The sequence below is a fragment of the Amphiprion ocellaris genome, chromosome 5, assembly GCF_022539595.1.
Source record: "Amphiprion ocellaris isolate individual 3 ecotype Okinawa chromosome 5, ASM2253959v1, whole genome shotgun sequence".
In the NCBI taxonomy this organism is placed as follows: Eukaryota; Metazoa; Chordata; class Actinopteri; family Pomacentridae; genus Amphiprion; species Amphiprion ocellaris.
The window spans coordinates 26,754,083-26,774,801 of record NC_072770.1 but is presented as its reverse complement, the minus strand read 5'-3'; the positions used below and the strand labels follow the sequence as shown (position 1 = coordinate 26,774,801).

At 39.2% G+C, this 20,719-nt stretch overlaps 1 protein-coding gene across 2 annotated transcripts in view; it reads right to left on the bottom strand.

Moving 5' to 3' along the window:
• The window catches only part of grm2a (glutamate receptor, metabotropic 2a), a 35,139-nt gene extending 30,562 nt beyond the window's left edge, over positions 1-4,577 (bottom strand). Inside the window, exons 1-2 of one of the 2 annotated variants that reach the window (XM_035952986.2) lie at positions 4,281-4,577; positions 3,791-4,128 (exon numbers count right to left, since the gene is read on the bottom strand). The gene's annotated coding sequence lies outside the window, so the exon portion shown is untranslated. Of the gene's footprint in view, positions 1-3,790 lie in introns of both variants that reach the window. The other variant, XM_055010695.1, reaches the window with a different exon arrangement.
• Positions 4,578-20,719: the final 16,142 nt, after the last annotated feature.

The following is a 20,719-nucleotide window of genomic DNA, read 5'->3' as shown; positions in this document are numbered from 1 at the left end:
ATTGCACAGTGGTAATCTTCTTTTCAGAGGGTCATTGTGTTCCCTTCTAGGTTTTCCATTTTACTTTCAGTCAACTTCTTCCAGTCACTAATAAATCTGAGAGTCTGTGCGTCACCATTTTTCCTGACGTGATTAAGAGACCTATGGAAACAAATGTGTGCTTTTTAAAGTTGCTAAAAACCTAGTATCGAACCCAGTAATTATGACTAAATGAAGAACAAATCATCATTTAAGTTTGTTTGCTGTGCGAGTGTTGTGTCATCCAACACAATTGTGAGTAGCCTGCTAACAAACCAGACGAACCTACAAATGCCATCAGATTATGATTCAGATGTTACTAAATCCTAATTGTTGTACTGAAGTACACAACATCACAATTTTTCTACTTAATGCCAAGAGCACAAAGACTGAAATACGGAAATCTTGCATGTGATCTAACGCACATTGTTGCATAACATTCTAATTATTGATTTAACCAGTAGAAAACAGGTGATTATATTTTCTCCAGCACCTAGAACCAGATTAAAAAGTTATCAGCTTTATGATTCAACAACAGCAATACAGACACGGGGCCAATTACTTGTATAAAACAACATTACATGTATAAAACTTTGAAACTGTGGTGTACCCATGACAGTCTCAAAAACATGGTTTCAGATTTACAGGTTTTCATACATAACAAATTTAAGGCACCAATCCATTTCACTTGCAGGGTGAGACTTGATTCTTGATTCTTATTGAAAATTGTCCTCCCATTCAAAAATGCATGGCTGAATTACTCCAATAGTGTAGCTTGCTATTCTGCAATATAGAGCAGTTTTACAGTGTTTGAGTTGTAGGTGAGCTGGTGTGCTCGAGCTCATTGAGTGGCGAAGGGGTGGTGGGGAAACAGTCGGGGACTTCATAGATCCAAATATTCTAAAATAAGCAGCAGTGTAGTGCTACATTTAAGCCATTTTAAGGCAGGAAAGGATTGTTTCATGGAAATTACTAAATATATAATTTACATGAACAGAGAGGAAATTTTTCGAGGTCGAATCAATCACTAGAGAGAGTTTATTGCTTTAATATTCGATCTCAATGCACTAATCAGTCATAACGTTTGAATGGCTAACGCTCTCTCTCATCAGAAACTCAGCTGCCAGCACTTTCTTTCAACGGTAAATTAGCAGCATGAGAGGCAGAGGGAGGTCAGTTGGTCTGACCCTTCTCCTCCACCGACTATTTGAACAAGCAGACTGTCTTTGTGAACTTGGGCATCTGCTAAACAGAGATGAAAACCAAACATCCTCACAGATGTGAAATGAAAAATTACTTTGAGTGCTACTAATCCACTTCAAAGTCAGGATTCGTTGTAGTACGAGTTGGAAGTGGAAGCAATCGACAGCAATTCATTAATGCGCACAATGGAAATTATTGGTGCAGCTGACCTAGAACTCACCTATAGGAAGGCCTCACACATACACAAAGTCACTGCAGCATTTAATTTTAATATGAAAATCATGCACACATCATTTATTAACTGGAAGCTTCTCTACGCATTCACTTGAGTAAGTCCATGCTTAAATATTTCTACTTGAGAAGAAATCTACTGAAGGTACAATGCTTTTTTCAGTTTAATGTGTTTTTATCCATGCTTTTAGCAGGGCTGCATCATCAGAGAATGGGAGGCTGATTTTTCATATTTGCATTATGGTTCACTGAAATAGAAGCAGAAATTCAATTTACATGAAATATACCAGCACTATAGCAATAAAATGCATTCAAACTATTTCCATTCATTGTGTGGAGCGAAAATTAAAGCTGTTGTTTGTCTCATCCTATCTGTCATCATGTGGAAAAGAGACACACAACTGTGTCTTATTAAGACCGGTGCAGATCAGCTTCCTGAATACAAATCAGGACACAAATACCTACATATACACCAGTGCTGAGAGACATTTAATATTTCATTTAACAGCTGTTATGGGTATCAGGTGCACAGTATAGACGTGACTTTACATGGATGCCACTGGCAGACATCCAACCAACATACACCACCTGCACGTGTGTGTTTGTGACCATAAGGAAGAGTAAGCTGTCATTTTGGAAGACCAGAGCGACGCATCGTACAGGAGAAATTAATCACTGATGACTGGTAGCTAACACAGCCTCAGTGTGTTGTAAAATGTCTGAGCGGTGATGACGTAACGAGGCAGATTTCCCTCAACTCGAAGCTAAAAATCTAGAAAACAGGAGCGGTAAAAAATGACTTTTACAAGAAAACTGTCACCTTTCAAAGGATTTCAGAGAGGCTTGTCCAGTGTTACTTGTTTTCAGGTTCACATAAGAGAACGTATCTGAGAAAGTGGCTTTGCAGTGGAAGCAGCTCTGCAGATAATGGGTCCTTTTGCTGCCGCCCAGCTCTGGCTGTTGAGGACCCAGAGTAGTTACAAGTCCCTGTGTCCATGTTGAACTTAATGCCTGGCAGTGAGTCCCCTCAGCATCAAGTCAACAGTAACAGGTGAGAGAACAGCTCGTGGAGTGAGGTGTTCAATGAATCACAGGTTAGACAGTCTCGCCTCCTCCTGCCACTTTTTGTTTCTGGATTCAGATGATGGTAGCAGAGCATGTTCTTCCTCAGTCAGCCATGACCTGAATAATTTAAAGTAATCAACATCTTCAGCCGTGAGTGCTGGGCTCACACATCATTCCAGTTTCTTACTCTTAGAGGAGCAGTTACAGGCAGCCTACTATCACTTTGTTACATAAGAAATCCAGGAACACACATTTGATGCACCAATGCTTGATTAAACAGTTTCCCAGATATATGGTTTAATCTGAATCTATGTGTTGACCGAGCTGATTGCAGTGCATGTTGAGTGTTTTTTATTGTTGTATTTTATCTGCTGAACATGCAGCACAGATGCCCCTGGGACTGTAGGAAGCATCCACAGTACATTTTGCTTCCCATAATGACTTTGTCCAGCAGGCTATTAACAATGGAGCCTGAAAATATTTGCGTCTTGAGGTATTCATTCATATTCCTCATGTGTTAAAAGATACATTAAAACCTCTTGATGCAGGAAGAATCGCACATCCGTCTGTGAAAAGCCACACATCAAGCTGCTCTCAGTATGATCTGTACTGATGTGGCTCTGATAATTAATAAACATTTAAATGGAACAGCAAACATGACAGAAAACACTGCATTTTCTAACCAAAACTCAAGAAAAAAAACCCGAAAACAGGCACAAAATGAGAAGATGAACCGTGTTTCTGCGGATCATCTTCTTCCCTCCAACACCCTGTGGCACGCTAACCAATTCCAATTAAGTTTTTGACTTTTAAATCAACTTCCTCGGCAGCGTTTGGTACTTTTTAAACGCACAAGTGATTCACAAAATGAACGAAATAAGATGTTTTGTGGTGTACTGCAGCGCCTGTTAAATAGTTGTTTCTTTTTTTTTCTCCAGCAGCCTTGCACATTTGGAAGCAGCTTGCAGACATGCAGCCAGAGATGTAAACAAAAAAGGAGGTAAAAACGTGCTCGTTGCATGGTTAACAACGACAAATATCAATAACTAGATCGCAACATCGCCAGAAAATTACGAATTACGCACGAATTTACGCACTGCTTACATGAAAATTCCCAAATTTGAAGAATGCAAACTACTGAGGGTTGCGATAAAAGGGTGAGGGCAACTCCCCAACTGAGTCAAACATAAATATTTTTTAATAAAAACCAACAAATAGAAGTTCGGGCGAAAAAATATGCACAAAACAGTCGAGCCAAAACACATTTTCTTACCTGCGCAGGGGTTCCTCAGTTTCCAGCGCCGCCGTGCACGGAATAAGCCAAACGCATATCCTTCGCAGCAGTGTTGAGTTTATGAAACAAGTGTGGCAGTGAACTACAGTGGAGCTGGGTGAGTGAATGAGTGAGTGAGCGACTGAGTGAGTGTGTGAGTGAGTGAATGAATGAATGAATGAATGAATGAAGGAGGCGAGCGTGGCTGCCTAAGTTCGAACCGCGTGCAGCTGAGGCGCGCCAGGAGCTGTCCGCGGTGCTGACAGACAAAGAGCCGCCGGATTCCTGGAGGTCTGATCCTGGCAGCAGCGCCTCACAGCTCACAGCTCCTAAACACGCTGGAAACAAACGCAACAAACGCCCACTTCATTATTTCTGAAATTTAAAAATAAGGCGCTCACTTTCTTGGGCATCGAGAGAGAGATAGAAGAAAAAGGTGCCGTTTATGAGTCTGATTATCTGATTGGGCAGCACAAAGTTTGAATCCTACCTGTTACTCAGGAATGCCAAATATGTTTTCTAATCGGTATCAGCTGATAAACGCGACGCCCAGAGAGAGACTCAACTCTCAGAAGGGGTTTCTCACTTGAACAAAGACGCAATGGCTCGGCGCAAAATCAGTCCTGGACAAATTTTGCCTCGTTGTGTTGTAAATTAGCATTATGTTGCCTAATAGAAACGACTGCGCGCTTTCCTTCTTTCTTTCTGTTTTGAAAACTGCATGCGAGTATCATCAGTGGGGAGACGCTTTAAGAATCGCCTCCTATTTGTTGAGGAAGTCCGGAGAAGGGGGGTGGCACAGGATGTTAAAATAGCGATTCTTTGGAGACTTATTATCTTCAGCGGTGGATTTTTATTTATTTATTTTATTATTTTTTTTTTAATGTGGGATTCGCAAACAAGTTGTGACACGGCAGGGGGAGAGTGTGAGGTCAGTCCCAGCTGGCACATCGAAGCATGCAGGGGGACATGCGGTTGGAGAGAGATGAGCTGCGACCCTTTTCCCTTCTCTCCTGCCAAAAGCAGCTTCAGACACGCAATGGTTGGCGTCTAAATTTGTATGTTGAGATATCTCCTCCTCTGCCTCTCTCTCCCTCCACTTGCAATGTAATGAGATTAATAATTAACATCATGGGAAGGCAATAATCTCCGTGCCCTCAAAGCTGCATGACGCCCCTGTGGGTTTCACAATTAATTAAATCAGTTGTTGACCCAGTGTGTCATCCAGTCTCTTCCAGACTGATTTTCATTTTTGCCTTTGGACAAAGGTTGGTGCGCCAGTATTAAAACTGAAAGTGCAACAGACATGTGGAGAGGGCATCTGTCCCTGCAGACTGATCACACCTCTGCAGGCAGAGGCTACCAATCCCATAGTCTTATCATGTAACCAAATGTTACTGAAGGTCTGTTAGGTGACAGATAAACAAGTACATCTGTATACTGGGAAATGTTCTGCTCAGCAGGAGATGATGCTTATTTCCTATATGACACAGGCAAGGACATGGTGGGCAAATTAAAGCAACGATGTTTCAATAAGGTGTCCTCCACTAGAAGTTGCATATAGATTTTTCCCAACTCTACTAGCAAGAATCTCTGCAATATTTCAACAGATATTGCCTGATTCACTCATTCAGTGATGTTTTGTTATATTTCCCCATTCCTGTCTTTATTTTTGAAACATCCGTATCTTCTGCCATCATGTATGATGTTGTTTTTTTCTCTGTGGATAAGTCCGCATTGAAGAGGATGGGAGACAGCAATATTAATGTTTGAGAGTTCAAGAATCAGATAATATTCAATAATAGATAATGTGGGTATGATATATTACACTGAACTGAACTAGAAATGCAGCATGCAAATGTTCTTCTTTTCTGACTTAGAGGAAAAATTTAAAATCTCACTTCCATTGTTCTGATTAGAAACAAATGAATTGCAGCCCCTTGAACACCAAACGTTTTGGAGCTGTTCAACTTGAGACTAATTCTGAGTCACTGAGTTAATCCACACACTGGTCAGGTGTAGTTTTAAAGGATAATGGTCAGATAGTGATACAGACACCCTTTTGATCAATGACGATAAAAAAACACCTTAAAATGCAGCTTTATTCAAATGACACAAAGCCTCAGATGATGAGAGAAGGACGAGAACAGGCTGCTGGATGTTGGTATGCCATTTAGTGCCGTCCACCATTTGTCTTCTAAGACATCATGTCAGACAGCCTGGTATAACAGTCTGCCACATGACCACAGACTGTATGTCACCAACCCGAGCCCAGGATCATTGCATCCGGCTCGTCCGTCTGTGAAATAATTTCTGATCAGCTACAAAGGCTGCTAATGAAGGTGCTGGTCTGTCCAAGAGGATATCTGTGAGAAAATTGCCTGATAAAAGCTGGTTTGTGATCTTGTTGCCCACACCAGTGCCTTGATCTAATGGCAGAATGGTGTTGAAAGTGGCTCCAGTGGGCGACCACTTATGTTCTTTGGAGACTAGCAAGATGGAGGATGATCTTTTCACCAGATGGCAGATGTCATGTTTGGGGGAACACTGTGTGGGTCCATGGAGGGGAAGGAGTGATGTTATGGGCGGGGATATGCCATGGGCAATACATCTTCATTTCATCCATGGCAGTCTCAATATCCAACAATATCGAGATGAAATTCTCACACCCATGGTTATCCTGTTCATTCACCACCATCACTGGACGTTTCAGCAAGATAAGGCGTCCTCATGTCACCAGAATATGCCTAGGTAGGAGTAGCTAAAAATGTTCTACCATCATCTGCACACTCACCATACATGTTACCAATAGATGGACGTAATCCTGTCCTCCAAAATGCACGGCAGCTTCACCCGAACCCTTCAGAAATAACGCGACAAGATTCCACAAGCAGCATCCAGAATATCACCAACTGTGTATGTTGCATGTATGCGGCAGCACATGATGGTGGATTCATCTCATGGACACATTTGTTATTGACTTGTGTTTTCTGGTCACCGCTCCTGATCTGCCCGCTATCATTACTAATATAGTGTCTACTTTGTTGTTTCATATCATCCATTCTGTTGTTGAGATTTTGTGTGTTTGATTGTTGGATACAGATGTGTTAAATATGGTTATTAAAAAAACAGTTGAGAAAACTCGATTGTCTCCAAACTATGTAATAGAGACACTGTGTCTAAATGAGCTCAAATGTAAATGTATTCTGGATTTGCAATAAGCCAATATCCTCCATTATATCACCCTAAATATGAGTGTGAAAGACTTTTATTTCCCTCTCTGTCTGATGGCATATTAACCCTTTAGAACCCAGCGTAGCGCCGGCGCTACGTTTTGCATATTGATTTTTGATTGGCTGTAGATTTTAAACCAGATAAGATAGATCGATAATTCTTTTTGTATATAAAATCCTGGGAGTTACACTAACATTTCACACATTCACCAGGTCTCAGGGTGCTTTTTCGTTGCAGTGATGGGTTTGTAAAAATACACAATAAAGCGCACACAACAAAACTCTTTATAAACCAGACCACCGGTGTTTGGAGGACTTCTTACATTGAAATAAGCGTGATCACGTTGTGGCCATGACCTGTCACATGATTCTTATGTGTCCTTACCCGAGAGGCTCCCGTCCCCATCAACAGGAAGTGACGTTGTTGCCGGGAGTTGTAGTTTTTCAGCCGACAACTACAACTGTAGTTTTCGGCTGTAGCCTGCACAGATACGAGCTCACTCGTTTCAGGCCCACTTTTTTTTTTTTTTTTTTTAAATTTATTTTTTTTAACAAAAACATTCAGACACACAGCCCACACACACACCAGACATCCACCACGGTCCGTGTACGGATCTGGTAATTGGATTTTCCGTTCTGAAACGGGTATTGAAAAACAAAAAACGAGTGGTTATTTAATTTTCCTTTTAAAATACAAAAATTAAAATTTAAATACAAGGCGTTTTTCCTTTTCATGATCAAAAAGGGATATACGATTTTTTTTTAAAAATGCTTTGATTTTCGTTTTATATTTAGAATAACAAGAAAGTAAAATCAGTAAGAGACAGAAACGAAAAAAGGTCAGTTTTTTCATTTTCTGAGACCGGAAGTGGTCATCAGCAAGTGTGGAGCCAAACAGAGTACGGTGCATAGACTGTATATACATTTTTTTTTCGTGAGTTTTCATGGTCAAAATGAGAGATCAGGTGGCCGATCTTAAAATAAATCAATATTGATTTTTTTTTTATAGAGCGTTAAAGTTTTGCGAAGCCAGGAGGCGGGACTACTTGATTGACAGTCCGGTCTGGAATGATTGACAGGTCCTATGGAGGAGGCAGCAGAGCCTCTGCTCTCCTCGTTTGGATTAATTCTGATATAATAACTGTTGGTTTATTTATCGGTGGAGAAGCACAACATTTTACACAGACAGTTTTCCTGCCCGTTGGCTTGTTTTAACCAGTTTTCTACCTTCGGCTGATTCTACCAGCAGACACTGAAAGGACTCTGATAGTTCGGTAAGTAAATGTTTATTTTCGTATCGGTGCCGCTTTTAATGCACTTTATATGCAGCTTTAGTGTCAGATGTAATGTGTGCCATGCACTCCAGATGTTGGTGGAGTTTGTTTCAGTGTGTGTTGACCAGAGAAGAAAGTTAGCATAGTAAATATTAGCTTTAATGTTAGCGATGCTAACCGAGCTAGCTGCTCAGTCGTAGTCTGATTAAAGCTAACGTAGCATTAAGCTAATGTGTTGAGCTTCATGTAAACAGCTGAAGTGTGTTGTGTTCATGTAATGTGGTTCATTAAGTTCATAAAACTGTGGCTGGTTGACATTAATGTAACGTTCAGGAAACTTAAATGTGATTAAAACAGTAATGTTAATGTTCTAGTTGTCAGTAATCAGCTTTAATTTGACACTAAAACAGACTCATAGTTTTAAATGACATGTTTCATTAATTTGTTGAAAATTGTCTCATTTGTTGTTGTGATGTTGCTGCTGATTCATTAAAAGCAGATGATCCGTGTTGAAGATATGTTTAGTTCTAGTATCAGAAGTACAAGAAGGAAAATGGAAGTTTAATTCTGCTACATCAAAGATTTCAGGATTAAAATAACTAAATGAGTCTTTATGCCTCACACTTTATTTTTACAATAAAGAAATAATGAAATAATCACAGATAATAAAAATATAAATAGCAGAGAAAACCTGAGAGAATAATTTCCTGAAAAGTCTGTGAAGGAAAAGCAGCGTTTTATCTTGAAAGATCAGAATCAGCTCCAACATCTGCATCTGACAGCATCAAGTCAACCAGAAAGAAAAGAAAAAAGTAGGGATGCACCGATACCACTTTTTTCCAAAACGAGTAGTGTACAAGTACTTGCATTTGAGTACTCACCAATACCGATACCAAGTACTTGCGCAATTACACATAAATTTTTTTTTCCACAGATATCGTCTGTTATTTGAGCAACATTCCTCAGTATGTTTTTCTTATACATGGGTGACTGTCACAAGTTTCATTGCAGTACGAACAAAATTTAACAAAATTGTCATATACTGACATTCAACATTAGTGCTTTTAGAAACATGGCACTGCCACACATACTGTAATATTTCGGTAAAACTTTGTCATATACTGAGTGCTGACATTTAACAAAAGTGCTTTAAACATGGCACTGCCACACATATCACTAAAAAACCTGAGTACAAAATTGTCACTTTCTGTGTTTTTAACAGCTTTGCCACATATTTAACTTCAAAACTTAAAATATTCATTCAAGAACCAACAAAAAACTGTTGCTGAGTATCTCAAGTGATCAACATGTCATCACAACATCTGTCTGTGATGATTAAACTTATTTTGTGTAAGTGAGGGGCAGGTTCTTTTTGATAAAAAGAAGCTTCTCTGCATTTTCAGCTGTGAGTCTGTTGCGTTTTTCATCAACAATGTGGGACACTGAGCAGAAAAGCCGTTCACTGTCCACGCTGCTGCATGGGGCTGATAGGTATCTCTTTGACATTTGAGCCAGAATTGGAAATCGCACTCTGTGAGCCCCCCAGTATTGTAGAGGGTTTTCGTCTTGAGCAGTTGTGGTCTCTCCAAGATATGTCTCTAACTGAATGGCACCTCCCACTGGTGCAAGACCTGGTGATGCTGATTCCCGCTCACCTGCTATCTCACCAAACAAACTGTCCGGACTGCTGCTGGCTTGCACCTTACGAAGCTTTCTGACAGGTGGCTCTCCAAGATCCTCCTGCTTGTCTGCCTCTCCTGTGGACATCCTCCACAGCTCCAGCATCAGCATCTCCTTGGCCTCTGTAGCAGTGTCAGTGTTTGAGAGAAAGCGATCTTTGTACCTAAAAAAGCAGTAATAATATTTTAGCTGGTTAAAAGAGACACACAAAGACAGGCAGGCAGGCAGACAGACACACTTTACCTTGGATCGAGAAGAGTCGCGATGCAGTACATTGGGTTTGTTTCCCCGTCACTGAGGCGCCTCTTGACGGCTGCAGCCAAAGTCTCCTTCATGGTTTTAATGCCATGGTCCTCATCCGTTTCATTGCTCAGAAGCCTCATAAGCACGGTCACAGCAGGAATGACATCGGATGCAAGTGCATCACCTGAGCTCATTTTTCGGGTTAGTTTGTTAAACGGAGCAAGCACAGACAAAGTTTTCTCAAAAAGTGACCACTGATGAGCGGTGACAATGAGGTTGTCAGGAAGCTCGTACTCTGACCCAAATGTTCCGAGGGCCCGCTTCTGCTCAATGAGAGACTGAAGCATGTAATAAGTGCTGTTCCAGTGAGTCAGGACATCCTGCTGGAGTCTTTTAATGGGCTGGTTGAGTTGCACTTGTATGTCCTCCAGTTGAGAGTAGGCTAAAGCGGAGTGTTTAAAATGTCCCACGATTTTTCGTCCCACTGCCACTGCATCAGCTACACTTCTCTGAGCCAGCAGCCCCTCGTTTACAGCCAGCTGAAGGGTATGTGCGACACACGGGAGGCTCGGAAGCTCCGCATCACTCATAGCTTTCACCATGTTCTTCGCATTATCTCGTAGCACAACACGGACTGCACTTATATTAATGTCCCACATCTGAAGCATAACATCAAACTCATCTGCAATGGCTTGGCCGGTGTGCGAACCTCTGAATTGTTTTGCATGCAGTATGGCCTTCTGCAGCTTAAAATCATCGTCGATCCACTGTGCAGTCAGGCTGATGAGAGACATTGGGCTGACGCTGCTGCTCCAAATGTCCGTGGTGAAGCTTAACGTTTTAACATCATGCAACAGGTTGTGGATGTGTTTTTTCACAAAGTCGTGCCGCTTCGGTAGCACCGTGTCTGTGATATGGGTATGGCGAGGAATCTCATACCTTGGCTACAGTATGTAGAGAAGACGCGGGAATCCCAAATTATCAACCACGGACAGTGGCTGGTCATCCAGGGCAATATACTCGGCAAGAGCATCTGTGATTTTGACCGCACGTGGGTTGTCTCTGGACATTTTCTCCCGCTTAGCCAGCGTCTGCTGCAAAGTTGGTTGTGTCTTGTTGGTGTCGCGAGTGAACTCCTTATATTCTGCGTCGTGTTAGGATTTCAAATGTTTAATTAACTTGCTTGTGTTGTAAGCGGTAGATTTAGTTCCTCCTCTGGAGACTTTTGCTGCACATAGTTTGCATTCTGCTTTGTTTTTGTCGCTCTCATTCACCGGAAAATAGTTCCACACTGCTGACATGACTCGTCGCTGCCATAGACTGTATATAAAGATAGTCGCTGCTCGCCTTGCAGCCAAGTGTGTCGGTGCCGTAAGTGTATCGGTGTCGTGGTATCAGTGGCCATTTTATTTTTTGAGTACGAGTACTCATGCCTCGTATCGGATCGATACCTGATACCGGTATCTGTATCGTTGCATCCCTAGAAAAGAGAAAATGACTTCTTTCTGATCACATCTGTTCCGCTGCTCACAGTCTGCTGCTGCTCACATTCTTCACATTTATAGTCCACTTTTAAAAGTTCAGCAGACAGGTGCTCTGCTTTGGAGTGTGACAATGTCATCGATGATGTGGAGAGTGAAGTTTCCGTTTCACCCACAGCGTGCTTTAGGGCAGCCAGGTCGGACTTGATGTTTGAAATACTGACCAACAGCTCAGATTTACCTGTCTGTAGTTTCGTTTTGATGGATGTTAAATTTTCACTCCAAGCCACCAGGAGCTGGGTCTTTAAAATACCCGCCGTCTCGTTACAGAGTGAAAGTAGCAGTTCCTCCTGAAGGTCAGAGATTGCAGCATCTGAGAGCCTCTTCAAAAGAAGACATAGGTGATGAAGGCGTTCTGGAGCAGGACCAGAAAGACCACGACCAAGCAGCCTTGAGATCTTAGGCAGCGTCTCCCTCAGGTGGGTGTCAACGGTGTTCACGGTCAGGTCTGGGGTAATCCCGTCAAAAAACAAAACAGAAAAAAATCTAGATTATAAGTCAACATGTAACCAAAGCACTCTGTGTATAATGCCATAGTATAGGATGTAGTTCAGAAAATGTCATAGTATACTTTTCAAGAATAACATAGTATGGCCTGTAGTTCATAGTATAGCATGTTGGCAAAAAAAACACCAACTGTTTATTATGTGTTTCAAAAAGTGCAAAATGATAGGATGTTGCCTAAAATTGTTATGTATGATATGTGGTTCAAAAAATGTCATAGTGCAGTATATTGTCAAAATAGTATGTTTTTCAAGAAAACGTCAAGAGTATGTCGTCTAAAAAATGCCATAGAATAATATTTCATTGCACAAGTAAAAGTATAGTAATTTTTAAAACTGTTCAAATTCTTATATCTTGCTAAAAAACAAAAAAAACGAAAACAAAAAAAAAACGTCATAGTAATATGTCAATTTAAAAAGCCTATAGTATAGAGTGTCACCCAACAAGAGTCATAGTATAGCATGTCGCTCTAAAAACATCATAGTATAGCATGTCACTCAAAAAACGTCATAATACAGCATGTCGCTCTAAAAACGTCATAGCATGTCACCCAAAAAACGTCATAGCATAGTATGTCGTCCAAAAAACATCACGATATAGCATGTCGCTCTAAAAACATTATAGTATAGCATGTCGCTCTAAAAACATCATCGTATAGCATGTCACCCAAAGAATGTCATGGTATAGCATGTCACTCTAAAATTGTCATAGTATAGCATGTCACTCTAAAAACATCATAGTATAGCCTTAGGTCTAAAAACGTCATAGTATAGCATGTCGCTTTAAAAACGTCATAGTATAGCATGTCGCTCAAAAAACGTCATAGTATAGCCTTTGGTCCAACAAACGTCACAGCATAGCATGTCGTCCAAAAAACATCATAGTATAGCATGTCGTCCAAAAAACATCATAGTATAGCATGTCGCTCAAAAAATGTCATAGTATAGCATATCGCTCTAAAAACTTCATAGTATACCATGTCGCCCAAAAAACGTCATAGTATAGCCTTTGGTCCAAAAAACGTCATAGTATAGCATGTTGCTCAAAAAACGTCATTGTATAGCCTTTGGTCCAAAAAACGTCACAGCATAGTATGTCGTCCAAAAAACATCATAGTAAAGCATGTTGTCCAAAAAACATCATAGTATAGCATGTCGCTCAAAAAACATCATAGTATAGCCTTTGGTGTAAAAACGTCATAGTATAGCCTTTGGTCTAAAAACGTCATAGTATAGCATATCACTCTAAAAACATCATAGTATACCATGTCACTCAAAAAACGTCATAGTATAGCTTTTGGTCCAAAAAAACGTCATAGTGTAGCATGTCGCTCTAAAAATATCATAGTATAGTATGTCGCTCAAGAAACGTCATTGTATAGCATGTCGTCCGAAAAACTTTGTCGTATAGCATGTCGCTCTAAAAACGTCATTGTATAGCATGTCGTCCAAAAAACGTCATCGTATAGCACGTCGCTCTTGAAACGTCATAGTATAGCATGTCACTCTAAAAATGTCATAGTATAGCATGTCGCTCTAAAAACGCCATACTATGGCATGTCACCCAAAAAACGTCATAGTATAGCATGTCGTCCAAAAAACGTCATGGTATAGCATGTGGCTCAAAAAACATCATAGTTTAGCTTGTCGTCCAAAGAACATCATAGTATAGCATGTCGCTCTTAAAATGTCATAGTATAGCATGTCGCCCAAAAAAGGTCATAGTATAGCATGTCGCTCTAAAAAGTCATAATATAGCATGTCGCTCTAAAAACGTCATAGTATAGCATGTCACCCAAAAACGTGGGAGTATAGCATGTCGTCCAAAAAACATCACAGTATAGCATGTTGCTCTAAAAACGTCATAGCATAGCATGTGGCTCAAAAAACGTCATAGTATAGCATGTCACTCTAAAAACGTCATAGTATAGCCTTTGGTCCAAAAAACGTCATAGTATAGCACGTCATCCAAAGAACATCATAGTATAACATGTCGCTCTTAAAACGTCATAGTATAGCATGTCACCCAAAAAACGTCATAGTATAGCATGTCGCTCAAAAAACGTCATAGTATAGCATGCTGCTCTAAAAACGTCATCGTATAGCCTTTGGTCCAAAAAATGTCATCGTATGGCATGTCGCCCAACAAACGTCATCCTATAGCATGTTGCTCTAAAAACGTCATTGTATAGCCTTTGGTCCAAAAAACGTCATAGTATAGCACGTCGCTCTAAAAACGTCATAGTATAGTATGTTGCTCTAAAAACGTCATAGTATAGTATGTCGCTCTAAAAACGTCATCGTATAGCCTTTGGTCCAAAAAATGTCATCGTATGGCATGTCGCCCAACAAACGTCATCCTATAGCATGTTGCTCTAAAAACGTCATTGTATAGCCTTTGGTCCAAAAAACGTCATAGTATAGCACGTCGCTCTAAAAACGTCATAGTATAGTATGTCGCTCTAAAAACGTCATAGTATAGTATGTCGCTCTAAAAACGTCATAGTATGGCATGTCGTCCAAAAAACGTCATCGTATAGCATGTTGCTCTTGAAACGTCACTATGTCGAAAAAAATGCGATTTTTCAACATGTTGTAAAAACGTGCCATATGATGAAATAATGTAAAGGAGGCCATGAAAAACACTATAGTAAGGTTCTTTTTGAAAAAAAAATCATCATGAATTTTGGCGCAAAAAAACACCATAGTATACTATGTCGAAAAAAAATGCGATTTTTTTTCAACATTTTGTAAAAGCGTGCCATATCATGAAATAATGTAAAGGAGGCCATGAGAAACACTCCAGAAAGGTTTTCTTTGAAAAAAAGATCATCATGAATTTTGGCGCAAAAAAATGCCATAGTATACTATGTCGAAAAAAAATGCCATTTTTCAACATGTTGTAAAAACGTGCCATATCGTGATATAATGTAAAGGAGGCCATGAAAAACACTCCAGAAAGGTTTTCTTTGAAAAAAAAATCAATTTTGGCACGAAAAAAACGCCATAGTATACGTCGAAAAAAAATGCGATTTTTCAACATGTTGTAAAAACGTGCCATACGATGAAATAATGTAAAGAAGGCCGTGAAAAACACTATCGTGAGGTTTTCTTTGAAAAAAAATCATCATGAATTTTGGCGCACAAAAATGCCATACTATACTATGTCAAAAAATGTCATTTTTCAACATGTTGTGAAAACATGCCATATGATGAAATAATGTCAAGCAGACTGTGAAAAACACTCCAGAAAGGTTTTCTTTGAAAAAAAAGATCATCATGAATTTTGGCGCAAAAACATGCCATAGTATACTATGTCGAAAAAAAAATGCGATTTTTCAACATGTTGTAAAAACGTGCCATGCGATGAAATAATGTAAAGGAGGCTGTGAAAAACACTATGGTAAGGTTTTCTTTGAAAAAAACATGAATTTTGGCGCAAAAAAATGCCATAGTATACTACGTCGAAAAAAAATGTGATTTTTCAACATGTTGTAAAAACGTGCCATATCATTAAATAATGGAAAGGAGGTCATGAAAAACACTCCAGAAAGGTTTTCTTTGAAAAAAATAATCATGAATTTTGGCGCAAAAACACGCCATAGTATGTTGGAAAAAAATGCGATTTTTCAACATGTAAAAACGTGCCATACGATGAAATAATGTAAAGGAGGCCATGAAAAACACTCCAGAAAGGTTTTCTTTGAAAAAAAAATCATCATGAATTTTGGCGCAAAAAAACGCCTCACTATACTATGTCGAAAAAAAATGCAATTTTTCAAACATGTTGTAAAAATGTGCCATATGATGAAATAATGTAAATGAGGCCGTGAAAAATACTCCAGAAAGGTTTTCTTTGAAAAAAAAATCATCATGAATTTTGGCGCAAAAAAACGCCTTACTATACTATGTCGAAAAAAAATGCGATTTTTCAAACATGTTGTAAAAATGTGCCATATGATGAAATAATGTAAATGAGGCCATGAAAAATACTCCAGAAAGGTTTTCTTTGAAAAAAAAAATCATCATGAATTTTGGTGCAAAAACACGCCTTACTATACTATGTCGAAAAAAAATGCGATTTTTCAAACATGTTGTAAAAATGTGCCATATGATGAAATAATGTAAATGAGGCCGTGAAAAATACTCCAGAAAGGTTTTCTTTGAAAAAAAAATCATCATGAATTTTGGTGCAAAAAACGCCATAGTATACTATGTTGAAAAAAAATTAGATTTTTCCACATGTTGTAAAAACATGCCATATGATGAAATAATGTAAAGGAGGCTGTGAAAAACACTCCTGGAAAGGTTTTCTTTGAAAAAAAAATCAACATGAATTTTGGCGGAAAAAAACGTCATAGTATACTATGTCGAAAAAAATGCGATTTTTCCACATGTTGTAAAAACATGCCATATGATGAAATAATGTAAAGGAGGCAGTGAAAAACACTATGGTAAGGTATTCTTTGAAAAAAAAAATCAACATGAATTTTGGCGCAAAATATGCCATAGTATACTATGTCGAAATAAAAATGAGATTTTTCAGCATGTTGTAAAAACATGCCATATGATGAAATAACATAAAGGAGGCTGTGAAAAACACTCCAGAAAGGTTTTCTTTGGAAAAAAATAATCATGAATTTTGGCGCAAAAACACGCCATAGTATGTCGAAAAAAAATGCGATTTTTCAACATGTAAAAACGTGCCATACGATGAAATAATGTAAAGGAGGCCATGAAAAACACTCCAGAAAGGTTTTCTTTGAAAAAAAAATCATCATGAATTTTGGCGCAAAATATGCCATAGTATACTATGTCGAAATAAAAATGAGATTTTTCAGCATGTTGTAAAAACATGCCATATGATGAAATAACATAAAGGAGGCTGTGAAAAACACTCCAGAAAGGTTTTCTTTGAAAAAAATAATCATGAATTTTGGCGCAAAAACACGCCATAGTATGTCGAAAAAAAATGCGATTTTTCAACATGTAAAAACGTGCCATACGATGAAATAATGTAAAGGAGGCCATGAAAAACACTCCAGAAAGGTTTTCTTTGAAAAAAAAATCATCATGAATTTTGGCGCAAAAAAAACTGTCACAGTGCTGATAAGACAATGAGCTGCAGCTGCCGGACCTGGGCAGCTAAAAAAAAACATCATAGTATAGCATGTCGCTGTAAAAATGTCATAGTATAGCCTTTGGTTCAACAAATGTCATAATATAGCATGTCGTCCAAAAAACGTCATCGTATAGCATCTTGCTCTTGAAACTTCATAGTATGGCATGTCGCTCTAAAAACGTCATAGTTTAGCATGTCGCTTTAAAAACGTCATAGTTTAGCATGTGGCTTTAAAAATGTCATAGTGTAGCGTGTCGCTCTAAAAATGTCATGGTACAGCATGTTGCTCTAAAAATGTAACACTGTAGCATGTCGCTCTAAAACCATCATAGTATAGCATGTCGCTCTAATAACGTCAGAGAATAGCCTTTTGTCCACAAAACGTTGTTTTGTCCTGGCTGTCTGAAGTAGGTGAGGAGCAACACAAAAACAGTCCAATCGCTGGTTTCCAGAGGGTTAGATGAATATTTATTTGAAAGAGTAAGTTTACAACAACACAACATGTGAGGGGGTTAAAAGCAAATGGGTGTTAGTAAAATAAAAATAAATAAACAGAACTAAAAGTGAACTTAATGTTGACATTGATGGGCATTCCAACCAGGAACAAAGTAAAAGATAATCAATACGAAAAAAAAAACTCTTCCTGTTCACCTCTTAAAACCCAAAAACACACCGCAGTAGCACCCTAAACTAAAACTACTAATGGGTTCCCTGTTTTCCTTTCTGAACAATTCAAAGGTCCCTCTCTGTCTCCCCACACATCCACCAACCACTGGAACACATCTCCAAAGTTCTGCCGGGCCAGCTCAGCTTCCCCTCAGAAGAAGTGCCGCAACCTGCCAGATGAAGGAGCCTTTTGAGAGGCAGCTGGCATCGTGATTGGACTGTACTTTGGTCTGTTCCAATCCAGCTTCAGCTCCAGAGACGGCAGGCGGGACGAGTCAACGGAGGCCTGGTGGACAAAGGCATGCAGCTGAGTACAATCCAGAAAACAACAGAGGAGGAGTGCAGTGACCCAGGGCCAGAACAAACAGAGTATGTCTCTTAGAAAACATCATAGTATAGCCTTTGGTATGAAAAAACACCATCATATACATTGTAGATTGTACAAATAACAAGTCAAAGGAAAGAGACATACATTGTAGAATTGTAGTAATTGTGGGCTGACTGATTTACTGATTATCAGTATTTTATTTTTTACTGATTTCTGGTAATAAATACATTTAAAAATGGCGCTACTTTGGCTCTGAACCTTTATCTACCTGTGGTCGCTCTGTCTTCTGGGTTGATTTGATTGGTTATACGTCACGAATAAAACTCCTTTAACTTAACATCTGTAAACAAAACAAAAACGTATCAACAAAGTTTTCTGTTAAAGTTTGTGTTCTTGTAAGTTTAACTCCAAGATTTTAAATACTTTCATTTACTGCAAATGAATATCCAAATGAATATACTCCAAATGTCTCACTAATAATCATTATCAGCCTTAAAAACCCACAAAACACCCCTCTATACTCGACCACAATTAGTACAGTCAGGTTCCCCCTTCTATAAATCTGCTTGGAATCATCCACTTCCTGTTTGTCAAAGTGGCCTTCTACCTGGACAGGTTTTGTTGGAGCTCATGCAACAAACTTTTTGGGTAACTGCACTTTAATATGGATGGATGACACTGAATTAGAATCTGTTTTAATGAGAGTGAGTTAAGATGTGTAGCTCTGTCATTAAATAGGAAATTGTTTCTCTGAATTCACAGAGAAAAGTCTGAAATGTTTGCTAGGTTAGCGTCCCACATGTTCTTTGGCTCAGCTAAAGCTAACTCTCTGCAACTTCTGGATCTCTTGAGCTGCTTGTTGTTAAAATATCTTGCTAGAGGTGCTGAAGCTCAGAAAGTCTGAGATGTTTGTTCAGAATAAGCTCATTCTCAAGTCTTATCTGAACTGTCCTCTTTTGTTTGAACTTTCCCTAAACTTAGGAGTTAATGACAGAGCAGCGCATCCAGACTCAGTCTCATTTATGTAGAGATTAAACTTCAGTGTCATTCATTGATGTTAAAGTGCAGTTTTTCAAATGTTTGTTGCACATGCTCCCGACCAAACCAGTCCAGGTGGAAGAAGATGTGAAGAGAAAGCTCCAGAGGATGAATATCACACATATACTTTGGAAATAAGTGTCCTTATCATGAAAATGATGTTCAAATCTTTGTCGAGTGTTTTGTTGATGTTGGTTTCTAAATGTTTTTTGACGCTCGGCCCCAAAGATTAACACCTTCTACGGCTCACAAGCTGCAACAATTCACACATTATCAACTATCTTTCTGACTATACTAAGATAAAAAGTGAAAAACTGCCTGATTCCTGAATCATGAATGTAAATCTTTTTGGTTTTTATGACAGTAAACTGAATATGTTTGGGTTTGACATTTTATAAACCAGAACAAGAAATGAATTAGTGGAGAAAACAATCAACAGATTAATGGTCAAAGAAAATGTTTTCCAACATATATGGCTGAATTACTCCAACATTACAAGATACATACAATTTGAATTCAATTTTATTTATATAATGCCAATAACAGGTCAAATTGTCTCAAGACACTTTATTTTTATATTTTTTGTCATATTTAAAATATGACAAAGTAAGAAATTTAAACCTCTTGACTAATCCAATTTATTATTTGGTTTTTAAGAGACTAATCGACAACTAAAATAACTTTCTTCACTAAAACTAATAAACATGAGGTGAAATAGAAGGAACAGTTTTAAATACTGCAGTCCCACGATGACAAGAATAAAGTTTGTCAACAAAAACTAAATCTGCTGGTGGATTCCATTAAAGTCCTAATAAATGATGATAAAGTGTGACACTAAAGGTTTGTGGTGCTAAAAATGCCAAAGTAAAGATATCAAGTTGAACATCTGGATGGAGGTTGATAAAAGTTGACCTTCTTTCATTTCTCTGGAGCCGACTCCATGGATTTTATGGATGGTGGTTAAAGACCTGCTCTTCTAGTCGTCTTCCTTCTAGTCGCTGTAAAAAGTCAGTCCATCCTGGCCGACTTCAACACCTCTTCATGACAGCTTGTTCTGCCTCCGACCTCGTGGAAACTCCAGAAACTCGGGAAAACCCGTGGAGACTCGAAGAACTCGTGGAGACTCGAAGAACTGGTTGAGCGGGGGAAGGTGTGGTGGGTGGTGGGGGAGTCTGGGTGGAGTCAGGGCGGAGAGTAGGCGGGGAGGTGGGTGGCGGTATCCCCCCCTCTACTCCCCCCCACCTCCCCGCCTACTCTCCGCCCTGACTCCACCCAGACTCCGCCTTGGCTCCACCCATGTG